We start from the raw sequence: 21233 nt of genomic DNA on the forward strand, positions 1-21233 counted from the left end.
ATCCCATGGACAGAGGAGCCTGACAAGCTACAGTTCACGGGGTCACAAAGAGTTGGACACAACTGAGCAACTGAGCACGCCAGGGTGGGTTGGGGTCGGGGCGATAACTCTTGCTTGGATGCTCAGAGTCAGGGACACATGTGAAAAGGAAAGGATAGACTTATGATGAGGGCTCTCGGCAGAAGGGGCAGCAAATGCAAAGGCCCTGGGGTAGAGCATGCTTGGCATCGTCAAGGAGCAGCAAGAAAGTGAGTGTGGCCGAAGCATGGCCAACAGGCAGAAGTGGGGAGCAGTGGGGGGTTGGGGGAGCAGGGGCTCAGAGGACAGGGCAAGGAGTTCACCTTTTTATTTTAAGCACAATTGTTGTAGAACTCTGACAACCAGAGAGTGCTACAAAAATACTGGGTACTGGGGAAAGGATGGTAAGAGTCCCTGGAAGTGAGGGTGGCAAAAAAGGGACCTCCTTAGGACCCCGCAGTGGTAGGGGCAGGGGTAGAGGTGGCAGGTCACTTCTAAAGGCGCTGCTTTTCCTTCTGACATAAAATCCAAGCTTGTTCACTCCTGATTCTCGGTGGGCAGGAACGAAAATAAAATGGCTCATTGCCCACTAATGAATTCTTGGAACCTCCGGAGCTCAGGCCACAGATCCAATCCCCACCCCCCGCCCCCGCCCCCGCCCCGACCAGCTCCTGATGCCAAAGGGACCGGGGGCCATAAAATCCCTGCCTGGAGTTCTTCCCGGCGGCGTCTGAGGCGCCTCCTGTTCCGGAGGGAGGAAGAAAAAGCAAAGCTTTGCCAACAGAGAACAATGAGGCGGCCACGGGGGAAACACCGGCTGGTCCAGGGAGGCGGGGAGTGGGGAGGAATCCAGAGCCTATGCAGCCATTTCTATGTGGGGCACGTTCTGCCCACAGACAGGCCCACTGTCGTGGCCAGTTTTAGCCGGGGCTGGGGGGTGGGGAGCCCTTACTGCACCTGCCTCCTCTGGACAGCAGGTACTAGAGCACCCAAAGTGGAGGCTGGGGACCAGGCACCCTCTTCTCATGGAAATGGTCCCAAGAGTGTCGGATTTGGACTCTGACATGTCACCATGTGGCCCCAGGCAAGTGGTCCATCCTTTGGGGCTGCTCCCATCCCATGAATTCCCGGGGCGGGGGGTGCAGGAACCACAGGAGGTAACACATTCACATGGAAGCTCCTTAAACTCCTAGCGTTTAAGGCTCCACCTCAGGATCACTGGGTGCACTCACACCTTGCCCCCATCTCAGGATCATCGTCCACCAACAGATAGGGTCAGAGAGGTTAAGCCACTTTCCCAAGGTCACACAGTCAGACAGTGAGTTCTATGCCAGCGGAGCCGACCAGCCGTGCAGGCCACAGGACCTGCCAGAGACCAAACCCTGCCCTCCAGAAGCAATAAAGGAGCAAGAAGAGTGGCACTAATTATTTAAGTGTAATTAAGCAAGACGTGCAAAGCAGGGCAGAGGGTGGGCCCTGGGGTGGGGTCTTTGTAGAGGCAGGAAGGGTGGGCTGAGGGGCTCCCAGCCAGGCTCCCCGCAGAGCAGTCTCCTCAGGTCCAGGCTCCAGATACTCACCCCTCGCCTCTCTGAAGCCCTGGTGGTCCCAAGGCCCCAGCACTTTCCATTTGAGGACCTGGGTAATCAGGCCCCAGTCCAGGTGCCCTCGGAGCCTCAATCCCACCAAGAGCGGTAGACTGAGGACATGGAAAAATTCAGAGACTTTCCCATGCGGCCTCCCCTCCTTTCTGGGGCTCCTGCGGGTCCATGAGGCTGCCTGGAAGCCGCCTGCTGGGGCTCCTGGCCCTTCTAGACTGAGCTCTGGGAGGGACGCATTCTGCTCCCACGTCTCCTATGCACGGGGCCTGGAGGCACACCGACTCTCAGTTGGTGTCTAATGAGTGAGTCAGCAAGCAGGCCGCTCAGAGGGAGAGGAGATTCTAGTTGAGGCTGCAGTGAATGACACAGCCAGACCACGGAGGACCTTGAATGCTGGGGCCAGGTGGCTTGTGGCAATAGGGAGCCACAGAGGGCTCTCGGGCAAGGGACTAGGAGGAAGATGGTTGTGGCAGCCTGGGCAGAAAGAGTAGCAGAACTGAGGCTGGAGTCAGGAAGGTCACTGGGGGAGTGGGGAGGGGCAACGTGGGAACTAGCAAGCGTAAAAATCGGGGATTCTTAAGGGTGACTGCAATCGTGTGTAGCTTTCAGCTGGTCACACACAGAAACTGGAAACCTCCCCCTCCCCCTGTCAGAACTCAACCGCATTGTTGGTGTTAACACCTTAGCTGCCGGTCCACCCTGAAACCACCACCAGGCCAGCTGGTGCCCAGGCTGTGCTTCCTGAAGCAGGTGGCCAGGAGGAAAAGTATAACTTTCCCACAAAGAAAGGAAAGCACCAGAGAGGATCTGGGCATCCCTGAAACGCAGCCTGCAAAGCAGCCTGCAAACGGGCGGCCGTGGAGGATTTAAGCAAGTCCTCCCGCGAAGCCTCTTATTCTGCAGCCAACAGAGCGCGCGCAGCTGAGCCGTCGTATCCGTGATGAAGGGATAAGTCATCTGAAAACACAAATAAATTATTCATTCCTCCGCAAATGATCAGCTTCTGGGTTGCTGCGGCAGCCGAAATGCTCTGCGAATCCTATTAGCAGCACGGCTCAGCCAGGCGACACAGAGTCCCGCCACCACCCCGGTGTAGACGGCTCTTGCCAGGAGCTGCCCACACTGCTCTCCATTCCACGTCCACGACTGAAACCAGCCCAGTGTCTCGTGGGGAGATCACAACCCCTTCGGCCCGGCCCAGGAGGCTTGGGGCTCCTGGCAGAGCATCCACACCGGAGGACTCGGTGGCAACGAGATGCCTCCCACCCACAGTCTCCCAAGACCTCCCTTCCAGGGCCCACCTCCCACCCGTCAGGACACAAGCCTGGAGCTGGCCTGCTCACTCAAATGCAGATGCCTAGGCCCTGCCCCCATACACCCTCTGGGGTTCAGCCCGGGGCACTGCATTTCTGACACCTTGGAGCTGAGAAAGTGCTGGAGTCCCTGAGTGCCCCCCTCTGATCGACCACAGCAGCTGGGCTGCCTCACAGACCCGAGTAGCCGGGGTCAAGTCTGTGGCCTCTGGGGGCCCCAGGTGCTCAAGGTGGGGGGCTCCTGGAAGGACGACAAGAAAGAACATTTGCAGAGCAACTGTCACGCACGGGTGCTAGGCGGAGCCCACTCGTGGGGCTCTGCCTGCCTCTCGTGCCCGTGTTTGTAGCTTTGATCCCAGCCTTGGCTCAGTTCATAGCGGAGAAGTCTGAGGATTCTGACTGCCAAGGCCAGACCCAGCACCGCTATTTCCTCGGTCCCCAGGGTCCCTTCCTCAGGGAAGCTTCCCATTCCCCCTGGCTCAGTCTAAACACACTCTGTTGGGACTGCTACTTGGTGTCTAGCATGGGGGAGGGGCTGGGGAGGGGACAGAGTCCCACAGAAGTGTAGGGGTGAAGCAGTGACCGCATGAGAGGGGCCACTGAGGCCCGCATCACTAAGGCCAGCTGAAAGCTGCCTCTTGTAGACTGGTCCCATGTGATATGAGCCGGTCGGGTCTGTCCCTCCGTCCCTATCCTTACACCGGGATCTTCTGCAAGAATTACACTTCTGGGCCTTCCCTGGTGGTCTGGTGACTAAGATGCCACACTCCCAAAGCAGGGGGCTCGGGTTCGATTCCTGGTCAGGGAACTGGGTCCCACATGCTGAAACTAAGACCCAGTGCAGTCAAATAAATACATATCTTTAAAAAAAGGACACTGCTCACCTCTCTCCTTGCGAGGGAGATAGGGCTTATCTGACCTGCCTGGAGAAACGACATTCTAACCTGGTCCTTCCCCACACTCTGCCCCAACGGCAGAGGTCAGCAGTGGCTCAGCCATCTGCCTACAACTGCAAAACCGATACAATATTGTAAAGTAATTAGCCTCCAATTAAAATAAGTAAATTTATATTAGAAAAAAAAAAAAGAGTGAGGCCGAGAATTCCATGGACTGTGGGGTCGCAAAGAGTCAGACACAATGGAACGCCTTTCACTTTCACTTTTTCAAGTAGCAGGACGCTGATTCTGGCCGTAGAGCAAGCTTGCAAATCCAGAACTACCAGGGAAAATGGTGTGTGTGTGTGTGTTTGTGTCTGGAGACATTCCTGGTCATTATAACTGGGGGTGGAGGCGGGGGTCATCTATTGGCACCTGAGGGGTAAAGGCAAGGATGCTCCTAAACACCCCACAGCACAGGTCACCCCACAACAAGCAGTCATGCAGTCCAAGCTGTCCACCAGGACAAGACCCTGATGTAAACGCAGTCCCCTGCGGCTTGTCACTGGGGTCCACTTCTCCACTGGTTTCAGCGTCTAGGGGCCAGAAGAGTGCAGAGCTCATGGAACCACGCTCTCACCCCCAAATGCTGGGTGGAAGGTCTTGCAGGGCACAGAGCTACCCTGCCCCCACTGCTATGAAAGAAAGTGAAGTCGCTCAGTTGTGTGCGACTCTTTGAGACCCCATGGACTGTAGCCCACCAGGCTCCTCCGTCCATGGGATTTTCTAGGCAAGAATAATGGAGTGGGCTGCCATTTCCTTCTCCAGGGGATCTTCCCAATCCAGGGATCGAACCCAGGTCTCCTGCATGGCAAACAGACGCTTTATCGTCCGAGCCACCAGGGAGGCCCTCACTGCTGTAGGGTCTCACATAAAGAAGCCCCCTTCCCCAGGCTTCTCTGAGATCTGCAGGGGCTACAAGAAGTACTCGGGTCCCAGGCCTGCTGTGGGCAGGCAGGAATAGGAGGATGGGCAATCTTTGCCGCTGGCCTGCCGTGGAGACCACACCCACGCTTTACATTCACCCCACTCAGAGGCAGTGGGCAAGGATTCAGGAAGCCCCGCTCTCGGGGTAGCATAAGCCCCGTGAGGGCTGCCTCTGTCCCGGTGACCCAGGCCAACCAAAACACCAGTGGTTCCCACACCTGACCCTTCCCGTGGGAAAGGGTGGTCTCAGAGATGAAATGGAAGTCTCATCCGTGCATCCTTTCACTCATTCAAAACACATTTAACCGAACACCTGCTATGTGCCAGGCACTGTCCCAGGTGTCACGATGCAACAGGGAATATGTATAATTCTTGCTTTCAAGGAGTTCACTCAGGTGCATCAGATTATGAGGCAAGTGACAGGTGCCGTGAGGATAGCGAGTGCAGGATTCGAGGGGGCCGTGATGAGACTTTCAGTCCTATCTAAGGATCCAGGAAGGCTTCTTGGAGGGGGTGACATCTAAATGGAGACCGAAAGATGAATAAGAGCCAGCCAGGCAGAGACAGGAAATGCAGGGGGTTGTGGACTAGGGAGCAGCTTTTCCGAGGACTTCTAAGACATTCCCTCATCCAGGCAGGGGCAACTGACACATCACAGGTCAGTGGGCAGCTGCGGTCAGCACCCGCAGCTCCCAAGTGAAAGGGGGCCTAAGAGGAGCATGACAGGGAGGTCTTTGCCGGGGGCCCACAGGCTTGTGTCCAGCAGGGCTGGCCTGGGGGGAGAAAGTCAGTCGTCTTTAAGACACAAACAGCAAACACACATCCATGCCCGCCCAGCCCACAGCAGCACCGCTGCACGCTCTCTGGCCCCTGAGAAGGCTGGCTGGCCTCTGGCGGCCTGCCCACTACCCCCTCACCATCCCCAGGGCACAGGAGCCTTGTATCCCCAGACCACTCCAGCCTCATGCACTTGCTGTCTGACGGCTGGACTTCTGAAAACTGTCAATTTACTGTGGTTAAAAGACAACATAACCCACAGGTGCACAGCTGGCTTGGCCAACACCTCTTTAGGGATGAGGCATTTGTGCAGCGAGGACAATGCCTGTCTGGACCTGCAGGTGGGCCCGGTGCAGGAAGCCCACCTTCCCTTACAAGAAGGCCCCCTGGTCCCCAGGGAGCTCTACCCAGAAGACCCCCAGCCAGGCCCGCTGCGGATGCCAGCTCAGGGGCTGCTGCACTGCCTGCGGAGACCGACCAGGAGGAGCCAGGATTGCGTGTGCACAGAAGCCTCCCACATCTTCCCATTTTTTTCCTCAAACCTGAACATTCATGAGTGAATGAATCTGTGCTCAACCGAAGTGCAAAGCTTACCTTTTACCCTGTTCAATTCACCTTACATCCCCTCCTCCTTTCAACCTACCAGCGCGTCTGGAATTTGACAGTACTCCGGTTTTGTACCCTTGGCCAATCTGATATGCATCATGTAAAGCAGTGGGCAGACTCGGTTGGCAAGAGCCACCCCGTCACTCAAGGCCTCTGGTCATCTGACTGCCGGTGAGGCCATCTAACCCCCAATATTCTGCTCCTGTTCCCAGAGGCCCAGCTGTGCCTGGCTTGAATGGCTGGGCCCACAACTGTCCTCTGACAGCCCAGCCCATCAAAAAGCTGGGGTGTGTGCCCTCATGTATGGCCACCCTCATACCTGTCTCCCAGTACCATCAACACCTCCCCCCTCAAATTAACTCCCAGACTTCCCTGGCGGCCCAGAGGTTAAGACTCCATGCTTCCAGTACAGGGGACACGGGTTCGATCCTTGGTTGGAGAACTAAGATCCCACGCGCCGCACAGCCAAAAAATAAACATAAATAAGAATAATATCAAATCTTTACAAAATTAACTACCACAAGTAACACCTCTATCATCTGCACAATTTTTCTGAGAAACACAGTGAAGGATGTTTTATAAACAGAAAGAGGGAAACAGGGTTCCGGGGCGGCGGCGGTGACGTCAAGACCCGTCTCTGGAATCACTTGCTCAGGCGGACAATCGCAGACCCGTGCGCCGGAGACACAAATGTACGTCTGGCAGATGAAGGCAGAGAGACCCAGGGAGCTCGGGCTGGGGGCTGGGGGGGCAGCTCACAGGGTCACATCCAGTCCCAACGCCCACCCTGCTCTGATGTCCCCAGGAGAGGTCAGGGACACAAAGGCCTCCTTCCATGGAACGAGAAGGCTGGGAAGAACCATTGCCAAGTTCAAAACCCTGTGATTTTGCATTAAACGTTTACAGACACTTTTTAATGACATGGATACATGGGCTGAAATGATACTAAATGACATCGATGACAACATACCGCAACGTCTCTTCACCTCTCTGTAAATAAATACTGACCAGAAGACACGGCCCCAAGTGTTAGCTGTGATAATCTCTGAACCGTAGGCCTGCGTTGCTTTCTTCTTTTGCTCATTTTTGACCCTTTCACAATGAGTCTTTCACATGTGTACTCAGAGCAAAGACACTTTGAAGGACATGCTTCTCCACAACAGATACCCAGAGGACAGCAGGCTCCCCCAGGCCCCAAGTCCTGGACCACACGGCAGGCACCTTCTTTGTGGGGAGGGGGGGTGCAGACAAGATATAAAACTGACAGCTGCAACCACATCTCTGTGATCCCCTTGGGCCTTGGAAGTGTTAACTCCTCAAGCAAATGAGCCCCATGCTCCCGTTCGAGGTAGTCCCTTCCCAAACTTCCAAACACTGAGAATATCCCTTCCTCCATTCTGTAGCTGTTGAGTCCCGGTGCTGGAATATGCCAGAGAATCCAGATAGCTGAATGCAGCGTCAAGATGCTGCTTTGGCCTAAATCCAAACCAGTTATTCCACAGGGCCAGGGTCATCCTGTCCCCCCAAAACCCAGCCCACAGGAGGGCACAGGCCTGGAAATTACCACCTTGCTCAACAAAGGCCTTTAGTCTGAAAGGAAGAGGCCAGCCCAGCCCCATACCTTCTGCTCAGGCAGCTCCTCTGCACCCGCTCCGATGCCCTCTCCCCTGGTGCCTTCCAAGGCCCCTTGGCCGCTTGTGCCCCCGAAAATGATTCTCAATGTTCCTGTGTGTTCCTGTGTTTACTTTCCACCCTGGGCTAACGGTTCTTCAGAAGAGAACTTCCTAAGAACCACTTTTGTGTCTCGGTACCAAACCCAGCACCTGGGTGGAGTGGAAGAGGGGAGAGAGGCAGGCAGGTCTGGGTCATGCATTTTGGTGAATAACCTTGGCCCTGGGCACTGCCCTGGGAGCTGCTCATCTGCTAGGGAGACCCTCAATGTGCAGGAGGGAGATGTGAGCAGAGAGGAAGGGAAGCTTCCAGCAGGGAGGGCTTGCAGGGGGTTGGGGCTTGGAGACCGACCAGGAGGAGTGGAGGGAGCCATGCCCAGGTGGGAGGGGTACTGTGTGGCCGGGCACTCAGGTGCCAGCCAGGTAGCTGCAGTGGGCAAGGCCACTTTACTAGAGTCCGCAGACTGGGACGCAAACTTCGCAGCAGCAGCAATGTGGCATCTAAAGCAATGGAGAAACAGGATAAACCCAGAGGGTCCAGCAAGTCTGGACACACGCGGCACCGGCCTTCAGCTGTGGTTCAGCTCCGCCCCCTTCCCATTCGGCCATTTAGGGCGGACGTCACCCCTGCTGTCCGGCTTCCCCCACACTTCTTGGTGTCACCTTCTGGAAGGAGCAAGCACTGAACAGCAGGGCATTGGTTTAACAAACTGTTGGGCCCTCAGAGGAATGAAACAGTAACAAAGCCTGCAAAGTCAGGCCACAAAGGATGATTTTAATAAATAGACTAACATTTTTCAGTAAACTATTCTGCTGCTTTACAACACAGTATATAAAAGATATAGCCTCATGATGGTAAACTTTCATGAAATATGCACTGTGTGACAGTCACGAAGGGGGCTGCCCTGCTCGGTGACAAGGGTTTATGTCCTCACTCATTCAGATTTCCGAGGCTGCCCCGAATTGCTCCCTGTCCGCCACGCCTGGAAGCTCCACTCTCCCGGGGGTCTGGTACTGGCTGGGCCTGAACTACCCTCCTGGACAGCGGTCCCCACACTTTGCTCACTATCACCTTCTTGTTTTTTTTAATTAATTTATTTTTAAATCGAAGGATAATTGCTTTACAGAACACATATCACCTTCTTAATGAGGTCTCCCATCACCGACTTGCCTAAAATTATAAGACCTTCCAGCAACTTGCTTCCTCTCCCCACCACCCTGCTCAAAGCCTTCCTGGGGCACATAGCACCTGACAGGTGGTACAGTTTATTCACTCATCACATTTACTTTAGGTCTCCCCAAGAAATGTGGACCTCTTGAGACGAGAGGTTTGTCATTACTTTTCAGGTGGGTCCTCAGAGCCTTAAACAAAGCTCAGCACAGAGCAGGCACTCAATAAATGCCTGTTGAATGATGAACTAATATGTATAACTACTTGTAGCAAGGAAACAAAACTGGAATATTTAAATGTCATTTTTTTCTTCATCTGCTGCTGCTAGACCTGGCTATTTTCATATGCTTTGTTGGCATTAAAAATGGGGTCTTTTTTTTTAAGTTAAGCTCTTTAAGGTATAATTCACATACTATAAAACTCACTCATTTTAAGTATATGTTTCAATGGGTTTTGACAAAGGTATATGGTTGTGTAACCACTGACATAACATTTTCAGCACAAGAATGGGATCTTTCAAAATTATATGTTAATGAGTGGTCATGGCTAATATGAATACGTATCAGCTTTCCAACAACTCTCCTTATTATTTCAGGAGAAATAATTGATAGTTAAATAGAAAAAGTAATTAATAGTTTTTCAGTTGATTTCCTCGTATTTTACCAAACACAAAAGAAGGGCAGAAAGGCAGCCAACATGTGCTTAGCACACCGTGTGCACAAGGGCTTGTCATAGACACTTTTTTGGGGTTTCACTTTCTCCTCCAATTCTCAGAGGGAGGGACTGTCCCTGACATACATAAGGGAGCCAACTCATCCAAGGTCATCTGGCTGCAAAGAGGATGATCAGGGGCTTAAATCCAGGTCAGTTCCGACTTCAGAATTCACATTCATCCCAACAAATAATGATACAGTTAATGTAAGTACCAGCAGTGATGATGACGTAGCTGTAATCTGTGTTCTTCCTCTGTGGCTTGTCTGACAGCTTTGTCTTGAGTTTCTTAAGTGATATGAAGTAGGGGTGGGGGCCATGTCCATTCTTCCTGCCACTGTGCTTCACCCAGACTGCCGTGACACAGAAAAGCGCCCCCCCACCACCCCAGCCCCAGGATGAGTAGCAGGGTGTCCAGGAAGGACAGGTTCCTTGTCGATACAGTGCTGCTAGGTGAATTGTATAAAGAACAAAACATCGCTAATGAAAACACACACACACACACACACACACACACACAGGCTCCCTAACAGTAGTTGAGGAATTATCCCACATATGAAATCACATCTGTAGGATTTGGGATCTGTCCAGGGCATCCCAGGGTAGCATGTACACCAAAGTGTTGCCTCTGCACTGGGAGGATAGGTAGGTATTCTCTCCCCTCCCCACACTGTCTTGTTTTTGTACAATTGTCTCATTTTTCTTCTCAAAAGACAGCTGACTAGGGAAGAGACCCCCAGGCCCCCTCTGGGCTCAGATCCCCCTGCAAAGACCACCCTTCTGGATTCTTCTGTTGCACAGATGTCAGCCTATCACCCCTCCCTGTCCTATCTGTCCAGGCAGTAGTTTAAGGCATCTCTCCCATGTGGCCAGTAGGCCAACAAAGTCCCATCCCTTAGGCATCCTCCCCGGAGCAGAAGAGACAGACCATCGACCAATCACAGGCAAACAGATGAGGTAATTGCAGACTGATCCTCACCAGGGAGGACGGCGGGGTTAGGACACCATCTCAAAGCTGCTGCTGGTGACATGGAGACAGGGGTGAGGGGGTGGGGTTCTGTCTGCCTCCTCTCTGTCCCACCTTAGCTCCCAGGCCCTTCCAAGAGGCCACTGCAGAACCTATAGTCAAAAGCACTCTCTCCCTCTGCACGCAAGAGCTCTTCTCCGGACTCCCTCCTGCCTCACTTGGACCCTTGTCATGTGTTTATCTTTAAACTTGATGTACCTGTGTCTCTCCACCTGCATGACCCTGGGAGTCAGGCCTCGCCTGCACCCAGCTCTGGCCAGGCAGGCACAGGGCGCTGGCTGGCTCCAAACCAGGCCTCACATCTGGAGGGTCATCCCCTAGGGGGCAGGACAGGGCCCCATCTCTGCATCCTGTGCACCATAAACAGTGAAGAGAAACAGCCCCCGCTCCCCAGGACACTCTGTAAAGACCACCAAGAACTGCCAAGTGAAGGGCAACAGGCAACCCTGGAAGGTAGGTGTCGACCCTGAAATGAAAACAAACAAGATGAGAAGGGAACACACAGAGGAGAGAGGGCCCATGCAGGGAGGCCACCATCAGTGATTTTTTTTTTTTTGCCCTGTATTCTGCCAACTTAGGTTGTTACATAACTCTTCTAATTAAAATAAGTGTGTTATGTGGTCCTGTCCCCTGGGCGCTGGCGTTCTGCCCCAGTGACCCGGAGGTCGTGGCCCAGCGGCTCAGGGGAAGATCTAGGACACCCAGAAGGAAGGAAGGGGAGGCACAGGACTGTAGGGACACGGTGGGGGGCGGGTAGCTAACCCAGCCAGGTCACCCTGAGCTTGGGGACAGCCAGTCAGGGGAGCGGGGATGTGAGGACTCATCCAGCTGGATTTTCCTAGAGGCCCCTGGGGGGAAAACACAGACTAAAATGCATCAGAAAGTCCTGCCTGCCTCCTCTCTGTCCCAGCTCAGCTCCCATGCCCTTCTAAGAGGCTGGTGCAGACCTATAGGCCAAAGCACTCTCTCCTTTCCACCCAACACGCCCCCTTCAGCCCCCAGTCCTGCCTCACCCGGACCCTTATCATGGGTTCATCTTTGAGCGAGATACACCCATGCCTGCTCCGCTGCCCTGGGAGCCAGGCCTTTCCTGCAGGACTCAGGGGAGGCAGGGTGGGGAGCTTGGATTAAGAATCCCCAGGGCCCTCTGGTTAGGAATGGGAACATCCAAACCTTCAGGGCGGGGGCGCTGCTGGGGCAGGCCAGGGCCCTCCGCTTCCCATGGGCCTGCAACTGCCCAGGGCCGGGCGGAGGAGCGTCTGCTCCCCGAGGCTGGTGTGGGGGTGAAGGGGGCTCTCAGTGAGAAGGGGGCCTCAGGTCCAAGGGGTCGGCTCTGGACCCCAGCAGGAAGGAGCCACCCCAGGGCCACGGAGCCTGCACCCTGCAACCAAACCACGGTGTGTGACTCGGCCTAGGCCTGGGACCCAGGGCACTGAAGATGGGGATCTCCTCCAAAGCCCCCCGGCCCTGGAATCAAGGGACCTTTGGTCCCCGACTAAGGACTCTGAAACATTGAAACCCACCCCCTCCAGGGGCTTTTTTGTCTGCTACCATCTGTCCTGGGACCTGCTCCGCCACCCAGTCTCCGGTTTCTAGGAACATTCCTGTCACTTGTCACTTTAGATCACTTTAAATTTTAATTTTTCTATTATCAAGTCAGATGATAACAATGCTACATCGAGGGCTCTGACCATCTCATGTCTTATTCATGGAGAAGCGGCAGTGTCTTGAATGTGCTGGGGGGTGGGGTGGGGGGGCTGGACCTGTTCCTCCCAGGACAAAGCCCGCTGCTCCAGGCCTCAGTTTCCTGCCAGTCTCCCATTCCAGTCGGCCCGCCCGCCTCTCCCAGCCCGCAGGCTGCTCTCTGTCCTGGAGCATCCTAGGCGCCCAGGCCTGCTGGCCTCAGTGGCCCGGCCTTGGCTGGAGCTCTCAGCCCCCAGTATCACACCTGTTCAAGACTGTCCCACCTGCGGGGCAAGGCCAGCGTGGGGACAATGAGGCTGGAGGGGGCCCCTGTGGTGCTGATCTGCTAACTCAGGGAGGCACTGAAACATCAGGGGCAGGGAGAGAGTCCAGGGGGCTTCCAGAGGCCATGGGGGGCTAACCATCTCCCCCAGGACCAGCTTCAGCTTACAGGCCAGGGAGCGTGGGCTCCCGCTGCCCCAGTGGCAGTGCCCACGACACCGTCTCTCATATATGCCTCCCTGCTCACCTCCCAACCCACCTGGGCTCTCGGGCATCAAGCCTCACCCATCGTGTGCCCCCCGCGTGGAGCGCAGCGTCTGGAACACAGTAGGGGGTTAATAATTGATGGAGGGCAGGGAACGGGCACTCAACACACTTAGGCAGAACCAAACTGCGCCCCGAAGAAGCACCCCTCCACCCTCACCTGAGCCACGTAGCCCGCAGAGCCACGCGGCTCGCACCCCGGAAACGCGGCACATTAGATCTTCAGCCCCAGTTGAAGAACGATCAGAACCGGACACGGAGCCAAGGGGCGAGCAGAGCCAGCTGGTGAAATGAGACTGCAGTCTGTTCACCAGACACCGACAGGTAAGCCATGGGGCTCTTGGGCTTTTTAGGTAAGAGAGCGCAGGCCCTCGAGGTACATTTCTGCATCTGCAGGCTCGTCGGGCAGAGGAAATAAGGATGGGAAGCAGCCTGTTAAGGAGCAGAGAACTGTCCAAGTGCAGTGAACCCAGTCACAGCCTGCCACCCACTGCGGCTTCCTGATCAGGACTGGGGCCAAACCCGGCCTGGCGCCATGAGGCCGCCGACACGAGGGACTCCACTCAGCTCTGAGGCGATCCAAGCCACCCGGAGGCCAGCACCTCCTCTTCCTGCCTGCAGCCCATGAACCGATCCTCAGAGAGACAGTCTGGTTCTGCACACAGGGGCCTTGAACTTCCACAGCTGGGGACAAACACAGAACAGCCAAAAAATCCTAACCCCAAAGTCCCCTGTGAGCACATGTGCACACACACACACCACACACACACACCAGGTTCCGTGCATGCAGCCGTGGACACGATGGACACACACTCACAGGTGCTGCGGCTCTGTCCTCCACCCCACGCCCCAGCGCCACTGGGATGGTTGGGAACCAGGCTGGAAGCGAACTAAGAAGAGGCGTTGGGATGGGGAAGCAGGGACTAACCAAGGGGAGAGGGGGACTCAGGAGAGAAAGAAGGAAAGGGCTCCTAGGTTCATTCCGCTCCTTCCACTGGGGCCCCCTCCAAGGACAAGCTTGGCCTGCCCTGGGCAGGCTGCCAAACATAATACCTGAGTCCCCAGCAGCCCTGGGGGCCCAGCCCAGTCGGCTCTCAAAGATAAGTGGACCAGGTAGGTGTGTGCCTGCATGTGGAGATAAGGGCTGTTGATGGAAGGAGAAAGTTGGTTTTTCCAGAATGTTTAGAAGTACATTTCAAGGAGTGGAAAGGTTTCAAGGACACACTGGGAGTGGCCCAGCGAGGCCAGTGCCTTTCACTTTTTTCAAAATCCCAAGTTGAACCTCTTAAAGCATAATTAATTCCGGTCTAGCTGAAGTCATGCTTCCTTTGAGCTCTCATGCAGCTTTCTCTGGTGGATCCAAACACAGCATATACTATTTGATTAGGGAGGAATCAAGGGACTTTCCTGGGGGGCCCAGGAGTTAATACTCCGTGTTCCCAATGCAGGGAGCATAGGTTTGATATCTGGTCAGGGAACTAAGATCTCACATGCCACATGGCACAGGCAGAAAAAATAAAAAAATAAATAAGTAACATACAGAAACAACAAAAGAGGGAATCAAACAGGTGACAACGTTGACTGGCTCAACTGCCACCTCCTCCTCAGGTCCCTCCCACGGCACTGCTTGTCACGGGAGCCGTTTCAGGACCACTGTGAGGACACCTCTCACTGGCCAGAGAGCCCCTGGGGCAGGAGCAGGTTCCGTGGTGGTTGAACCTGCTGTTCATCAGAAGGAACTGAACCAGAGACAACCAGGGGGTCCACGGGCCCTGCTCGTTAAAGCGACCACAAACAAGACCTGTGTTATCAACCTGCCTCCTGCCCTGTGCCAGCCCCCTTCTCACTGCTTGGAGCTTGGCTACACTCCCGCAGGTCCGTGTCCGGAACAGGGCTCAGGCCCCACATGGAAGACAAAAGCGGGTTCCCAGCCCTGGGAAGCCCCTGGTAGCTCAGATGGTAAAGAATCTGCCTGCCAAGGCAGAAGACCTGGGTTTGATCCCTGGGTCAGGAACATCCCCTGGAGATGGGCATGGCAACCCACTCCAGTATTCTTGCCTGGAGAATCCCATGGACAGAGGAGTCTGGCGGGCTACAGACCATGGGGTCACAAAGAACTGGACATGGCTGAGTGACTAAACAACAAGCCCTGGGCCTGGATCCCATGGAGCCTAACCCTACGCCTAAAACCACCCAAGCAAGAGGCTCCAGCTACGTCCTCAGGCTGAGAACACGGAGAGAAGGGCCCCGAAAGAGCAGAGGGGAAGGAGGGCAGGAGCCGGCATCGAGCTGTCCTTCCTGGCTCAGAACCTCTCTTCTTAAGTTCATTAGGAAAACTCACTTCTTCCTGGACACCGGGGTCTACACCTGCTCCCTGTCTCACTGCTGGGAGGGTTTCCCCCTGTCTCAGCAGACACGTCTGGGCTCACGCCCTGGACAGGGGCCAGGCCAGGGCTCAGCTCAGCTCCACACAGAACCCAGACAGGTGCCCAGGGCACGTGTCTACACTCAACCAGCCGCTGGACTCCCGGCCAGAAGGCAGGAAGGCAGATGTCCTTGAAGAGCCAAGAAGGGCGCCCTGTGACCTTGACAGGTTCACTGATACCACGAGGCTGGGAAACCCCAGAGAGAATTCCCTAGGAGGCAGAGAAAGCAGCAGTCGGCCATGGGACATGTGAGCCCCAAAGAAACAACCTGGAAGAGGCGAGATGGAGCCCAGAGATCAGGCCTGGAGAGTCCTGATGCAGCTTCAGGCACGGCGGGGTCGCCCCCGCTCCCTGGCCCATCATGCGGGAGGAACAGACCTCTGCCTTGGCCGCCACCCCAGAGCGGCACCTTCAGCCGGTCTGGGTGCTGGGTCAGCTCTGCCACACAGGGCAGGCTGGGCAATCGGGCACTAGGGGCACACAAGGTAGGCCCGGGTCCTGCCTGGAGGCAGCCTAGGGCTTCTCCCCAACCCCAAGGAAAGGCCACCGGCTTGGGAGACGCGCTCCGAGGACAATGAGGGCTTGTGGCATTCCTCTGCTGTCTCTCCCCACAAGGGAGGGATGTTGGCGAAGAAACGGAGCCAGTTGTGGCAATGACTTCCAACAGATATAATCAAATTATCTATTCCTGGATTCTGCAAGTACTGAAATGTCGTAATTCAATTCCTGAAATGTCATTTGGAGCTGCTGGTGCGGGCAGCAGGGAAGCTCAGTAAACACGCATCATTCAAACCCAAACACACACCCGGGACCCGGAGCCCCGGCGCCCCACGCTGTCCCTGGGGGCAGTGGGGGAAGGTGGCGGTGACCCAGAGGAAATACTGCGGAGACCATGGGAGGTGGGCCAGGGAGCAATGAGGACATGACACGCGGAGCTCCGGGACTGAGCGCCTGCAGCATCGTGAGGCGTCAAAAGGATCCTGAGAAAGGTCCCCAGCAGTCACCAAAGCTCCACTGACCATGGGATTAAATGCCAGTCTGGGGGACAAAGAGGAGAGGGACCTGCCCTGCGCTCGGGGCCTCCAGTCCAGTGACCATGGGTGCACACCTGTGGGCCGGCACACACTAACACACACGTGCACACGTGCACTCGCAAAGTCCCGGGACAGGCACTAAGAACCATGTGACTCACGAGGACCCTGGGCAGCGCAGGTGTCCAGGGCAGACCCTCCCCCAGCATGAGGCTCACTGCAATTCCAAGGATCCATGGGGGGCTCTAGTCAGGGGGCCGTGCAAGGGGACAAGAGCTTTTCTGGTACTTTGACAAAAATTCAGGGGTTCCTGCAGCTCTAGCCTCCTTGATTTAAGGTCAAACACTGGCGCCAAGTGCCAAGGGCTCCCTGTGCCTACCGCTGGAGGCTCAGAGATGCACAGGCAGTGTCCATGCCGAGGAGTAGAAACCAGGACAGTATACAGTCCAGGGGAGTGCAGGGCTGCGGGAGCCTAGAGGCAGGCAGGGCAGGGACCAGAGGCCACCGAAGTAAGGCTGGAGCCACTGAGGTGGGAGGCTGAGGCTATGGACGGGCCACGGAGGAAGGAAGCTTCAGATCAGGTGGGCCAAGTGCCGTCAGCTGGGGATGGTCAGACACATGTTCTCTGGGAAAACCAGAGCTGTAGGTGAGTTTTGAGATTTTGCTATTTGCAGGAGCCCAGCAGGGAGCGCTTCTGGTGCACAAAGCACCCCTCAGGGTCCACATTCCGGTCTGGTGGGCACTCAGGGCGGGCCCACAGGACACGGGTGGTGGGGACTTGCATCCAGTAGGAGAGGTGCGGCCTCGGGAAGATGGTGGGAGGAGCGGGCTCCAGAAAGCAGAAGACCCGGGTTAGGTCCAGATCGGCTTCTTGGGGCTCCCTCGTGCCGTCTTCTCAGAGCCTGGGTGAAACTTGAAGGCCTGGGGCAGGTATATGGCGAGGGCACCCGCCCAGCTGGTAAAGAATCCACTTGCCATGCAGGAGACCTGGGTTCGATCCCTGGGTTGGGAAGATGCCCTGCGGAAGGGAACAGCTACCCACTCCAGTATTCTGGCCTGGAGAATTCCATGGACTGTATAGTCCCTGGGGTCAAAAAGAGTTGGGCACAACTGAGCGGCTTTCACTTTCACTTACTGTTCAAGAGCATCACCGGGGAGGAGCAAAAGCAGGGTCAGAGGACCTGAGTTCTAGTTCCAAAGTGTGTGTGTGTGTGTGTGTGTGTGTGAGTGTGCAGGGGAGGGGGACACAAACCCCTCCCACCCAGCTCCCTGGGCAAGTCATTTTCAGGCTGGTGTCAGAGGGGCCAGGATGCACGTGCCTGGCGACACCTAGGTGACCTCCCCTAGATGGGGGAGCGTGCAGCTCAGGAAAGGGCCTTCCTGAGTTCAAGGTCCCAGCTACTAAAGGATACACAGTGGGAACACAGGGCGGTGGCAGGGGGTGGTGGCAGGACCCTCATCTCCTATAAGTAGGTGCTGCCCCTGCCGTGGGAGGGCTGCAGGCACAGAGGAGGGGGCTCAGTCCCCCCAGGAAAGGGGGAAAGGCATGACAGGAGGGGCAAGGACACTTGGGCAAGGAGGCAGTCAAGGGAAGGGAAGGGAAGTGCCGTGGAAACCAATAGGGGAGAGTGTCCTCTCAATAGCTGTCAGGTTCAGGTGGTCCTGGGGGCTCCTCCACAGGCACCAGGCCCTCCATCAGCCACTCCCAGTCTGCAGCTGCTCTGGAGAGCAGAGGATATGACGGACAACACTCGGAAAATCAGGAGCCCCAAGGGAAGGGCAAGCGTGTGGGTGCACTCCAACACCACCTCCCCAAGCAAGAAGCCAGCTCTGAGTGCCCCCAAAGAACCCCAAGTTCTGGGAGTCCGGGTACCCGACAGAGGGCCAGAGGGCACCATCTCCAGGAGTCCCTATAGGCTCTTCATAAGCTGCAGCTTCGAGGCCCTAAACACAGTCTCTTCCCCAGTCCCAAAGGCCACCTCCTCCGGGAGGCTGCTCATGGCCAGACGCCTTCCCAGTGGGCATATCCCACCACCCAGCGCCTGCACCCCTCTGCACCCCAAATCACCCTGCCCTGATCACCAGTGAGCAGGTCCACTGAAGGCCGCCACGCCCCGGGCACTGAACGTTTTCTACACCTTAGGCGATCTTGACCTCCAAGGCAGGCATGGTGTCTCCGCCTTACACACTAAATCCCAAGGCTCAGGGACTGGGAAACGGCTGATCTGAGGGCACAGCCACGGGGCAGGCTCAAGATCTGAACCTCCGTCCTGGCTCCGAGTGAGGGGCACTCACACCTTGGCTGACCTTGGGAGCTGGTTTAAAATGCAGGTCCCAGGCCTCGCCCTGGGGATTCCAATCGGTCTGGGAGGTCCCAGGAGTCTCACTTACCCAGCCAGCTCTCCTGGTGGTTCTGAGGGGAGTGGGTCACCTCTTCCAGAAACACAGAGACGCCTCAGCATCTCTCATAGAACTGAAATACTGCAGGAAAAGTTTACGAGAGAGAGCGCACGTGGACACGGCCAAGTCTGGGGGCTGCAGAACGGAGATGATGGCGGTGGGGGGACTTCCACCCACCCACGCTGGTGGGCACACTGCTCCCTTCACGCGGCCAAGCCCTCTGAAGCAGAAATGCTCTTCCTCCTGGCCATAGTGTCACACTGACCTCAGAAGAATGGCTACACTGCTCTTTACTATATTTGTCTTTGAAAAAAAACAAAAGAGAGAATCCCACTTATCTTCAAAGCCCATTTCAAAAAAAAAACCTCAAAAAACTCAGCATGAGCTAGAGAGAATGGTTCCGCAAGGCTTTGTGTGTTTGGGAAAACCACTTACCCTCTCTGAGCTGGAGAGTCCCAGCCAGGCAGTACCCTAAGATCCCTCACTACTCAGGAATCACCCGACCTCATCCTTTCTAATACAGGCCAGTGTGAAAGTGAAGTAAAAGTCGCTTCAGTCATGTCCGACTCTTTGCAACCCCGTGGACTATAATAGTCCATGGAATTCTCCAGGGCAGAATAGTGGACTGGGTAGCCTTTCCCTTCTCCAAGGGATCTTCCCCAACCCAGAGATTGAACCCAGGTCTCCCGCATTACAGGCGGATTCTTTACCAGCTGAGCCACAAAGGAAGCAATACAGGCCAGGTCTCTGCTAAAAGCCACCATTCAAAGCAGTCCCTTAAAGGAGCACTTCTATCTGACAGAGGACAGGGTAGGCAGTGCTCCCCACCCCCTTCATTGTGGGGGCCGGGGCAGGTGCCATGCAGGTGCCCCCCGAAACAAGTGGGCATTTTGCACAGCCTTGGGGCCTGCCTCCCTCTCTTTGCAGCGGCAGAAATGGGATCCCTTGTTTGCAGATAAGCACAGGGACTGCTACGCTCCCCCGTCTGGCTGCCAACTGGCTGCAGCCCACAATAGCACATTGTGAAGGCCCGGGCCTCCTTCCATCCCCAGGATCACCTTTCTTTCCCGAAGGAATGAAGGCTCATCTAAACAAGGGAAGAGCAGAAACGGTCCTGCCCCATTCTTGCCACTCTCCCCGGATGTCTCTCCATAGAAATAAACCCCCAAGAACACCAGCCTGAACTTCTCAGGGGAGCAGGACCCAGAGGCATTTGAGGCTCTGCCTGCTGCTATACTAGCCTCCCACAGGTGCTGTTCCCACCTGATGGTCCAGGCGCCACCCACACACCTGCCCGGGGCTCTTCCCCTGGCCTGAGGCTGCCACCCTCCCCCAAAGCCACCAGTCTGCCTAGCAGCTCTGCCTGCTATTGCCTGCACTCCACTCTCCCCTTTGATACTGCCTATAGCAAGCGCTCAATAAAGACTGGCGGGATTGAGAAACCTGAACTCAAGGACAGCACAGTCAAATCAAACCAGCACGGAGGTTCTGCTCAACCATGTATCAGCTATGTGACCTCAGACGCATCACTCGACCTCTCTGAGTCTCGGTTTCCTCCTTATGAAAGAGAGGCGAGAACCCCAGGTCCTGGGGATATTGCATGAATCAAATTAGCTGATGTATATGAAAGCACTCGGCAGGCTTTCAAGAGCCATGGAAATGTTAACGTGATTATCGAAAGACACAGTCACCATAAGAGAGCCCTGCTGCTGCTGCTAAGTCACTTCAGTTGTGTCCGACTCTGTGAAACCCCATAGACAGCAGCCCACCATCCCTGGGACTCTCCAGGCAAGAACACTGGAGTGGGTTGTCATTTCCTTCTCCAATGCATGAAAGTGAAAAGTGAAAGTGAAGTCGCTCAGTCGTGTCCGACTCTTCGTGATCCCATGGACTGCAGCCCACCAGGCTCCTCCGTCCGTGAGATTCTCCAGGCAAGAGTACTGGAATCAGGTGCCATCGCCTTCTCCATAAGAGAGCCCAACCTTCGGATATAACTGAGCAACATCTAACCTAACACCTAACACCTAACAAAGGCTGTGAGCAGAATGTTAATAAGCATTACACACACAGCTTAGGGAACAAAGTAACTGACAAATCGACCATCTCAAGTCCCAGATGGGACTGGCTTCACGAAAACAATGAGGAGAGAGCTGGGCTTGGCCAAGATCCTTTGCTGAGAGTTCTCCCTTCCAATCATTTGAAAGCAATTAAGGTTACTGATGTTGAAGCTGAAGCTCCAATACTTTGGCCACCTGATGCAAAAAGCTGACTCACTGCAAAAGACCCCAATGCCGAGAAAAGATTGAGGGCAGGAGGAGAAGGGAGCGACCGACAATGAGATGTTTGGATGGCATCACCAACTCAATGGACATAAATCTGAGCAAACACCAGGAG

General features: G+C 55.5%; 1 protein-coding gene across 3 annotated transcripts in view; it reads right to left on the minus strand.

The window, feature by feature from the left end:
• Positions 1–21233, minus strand: part of HPCAL1 (hippocalcin like 1) — a 124366-nt gene that overhangs the window by 40650 nt on the left and 62483 nt on the right. The window contains exon 1 of one of the 3 annotated variants that reach the window (XM_052648516.1): positions 1596–1708. The exons of the other annotated variants lie outside the window; for them this stretch is intronic. The gene's annotated coding sequence lies outside the window, so the exon portion shown is untranslated. Of the gene's footprint in view, positions 1–1595; positions 1709–21233 lie in introns of those variants that run through there. 3 annotated transcript variants of the gene reach the window in all.

This window comes from Budorcas taxicolor, chromosome 11 (assembly GCF_023091745.1).
Source record: "Budorcas taxicolor isolate Tak-1 chromosome 11, Takin1.1, whole genome shotgun sequence".
Classification (NCBI taxonomy): Eukaryota; Metazoa; Chordata; class Mammalia; order Artiodactyla; family Bovidae; genus Budorcas; species Budorcas taxicolor.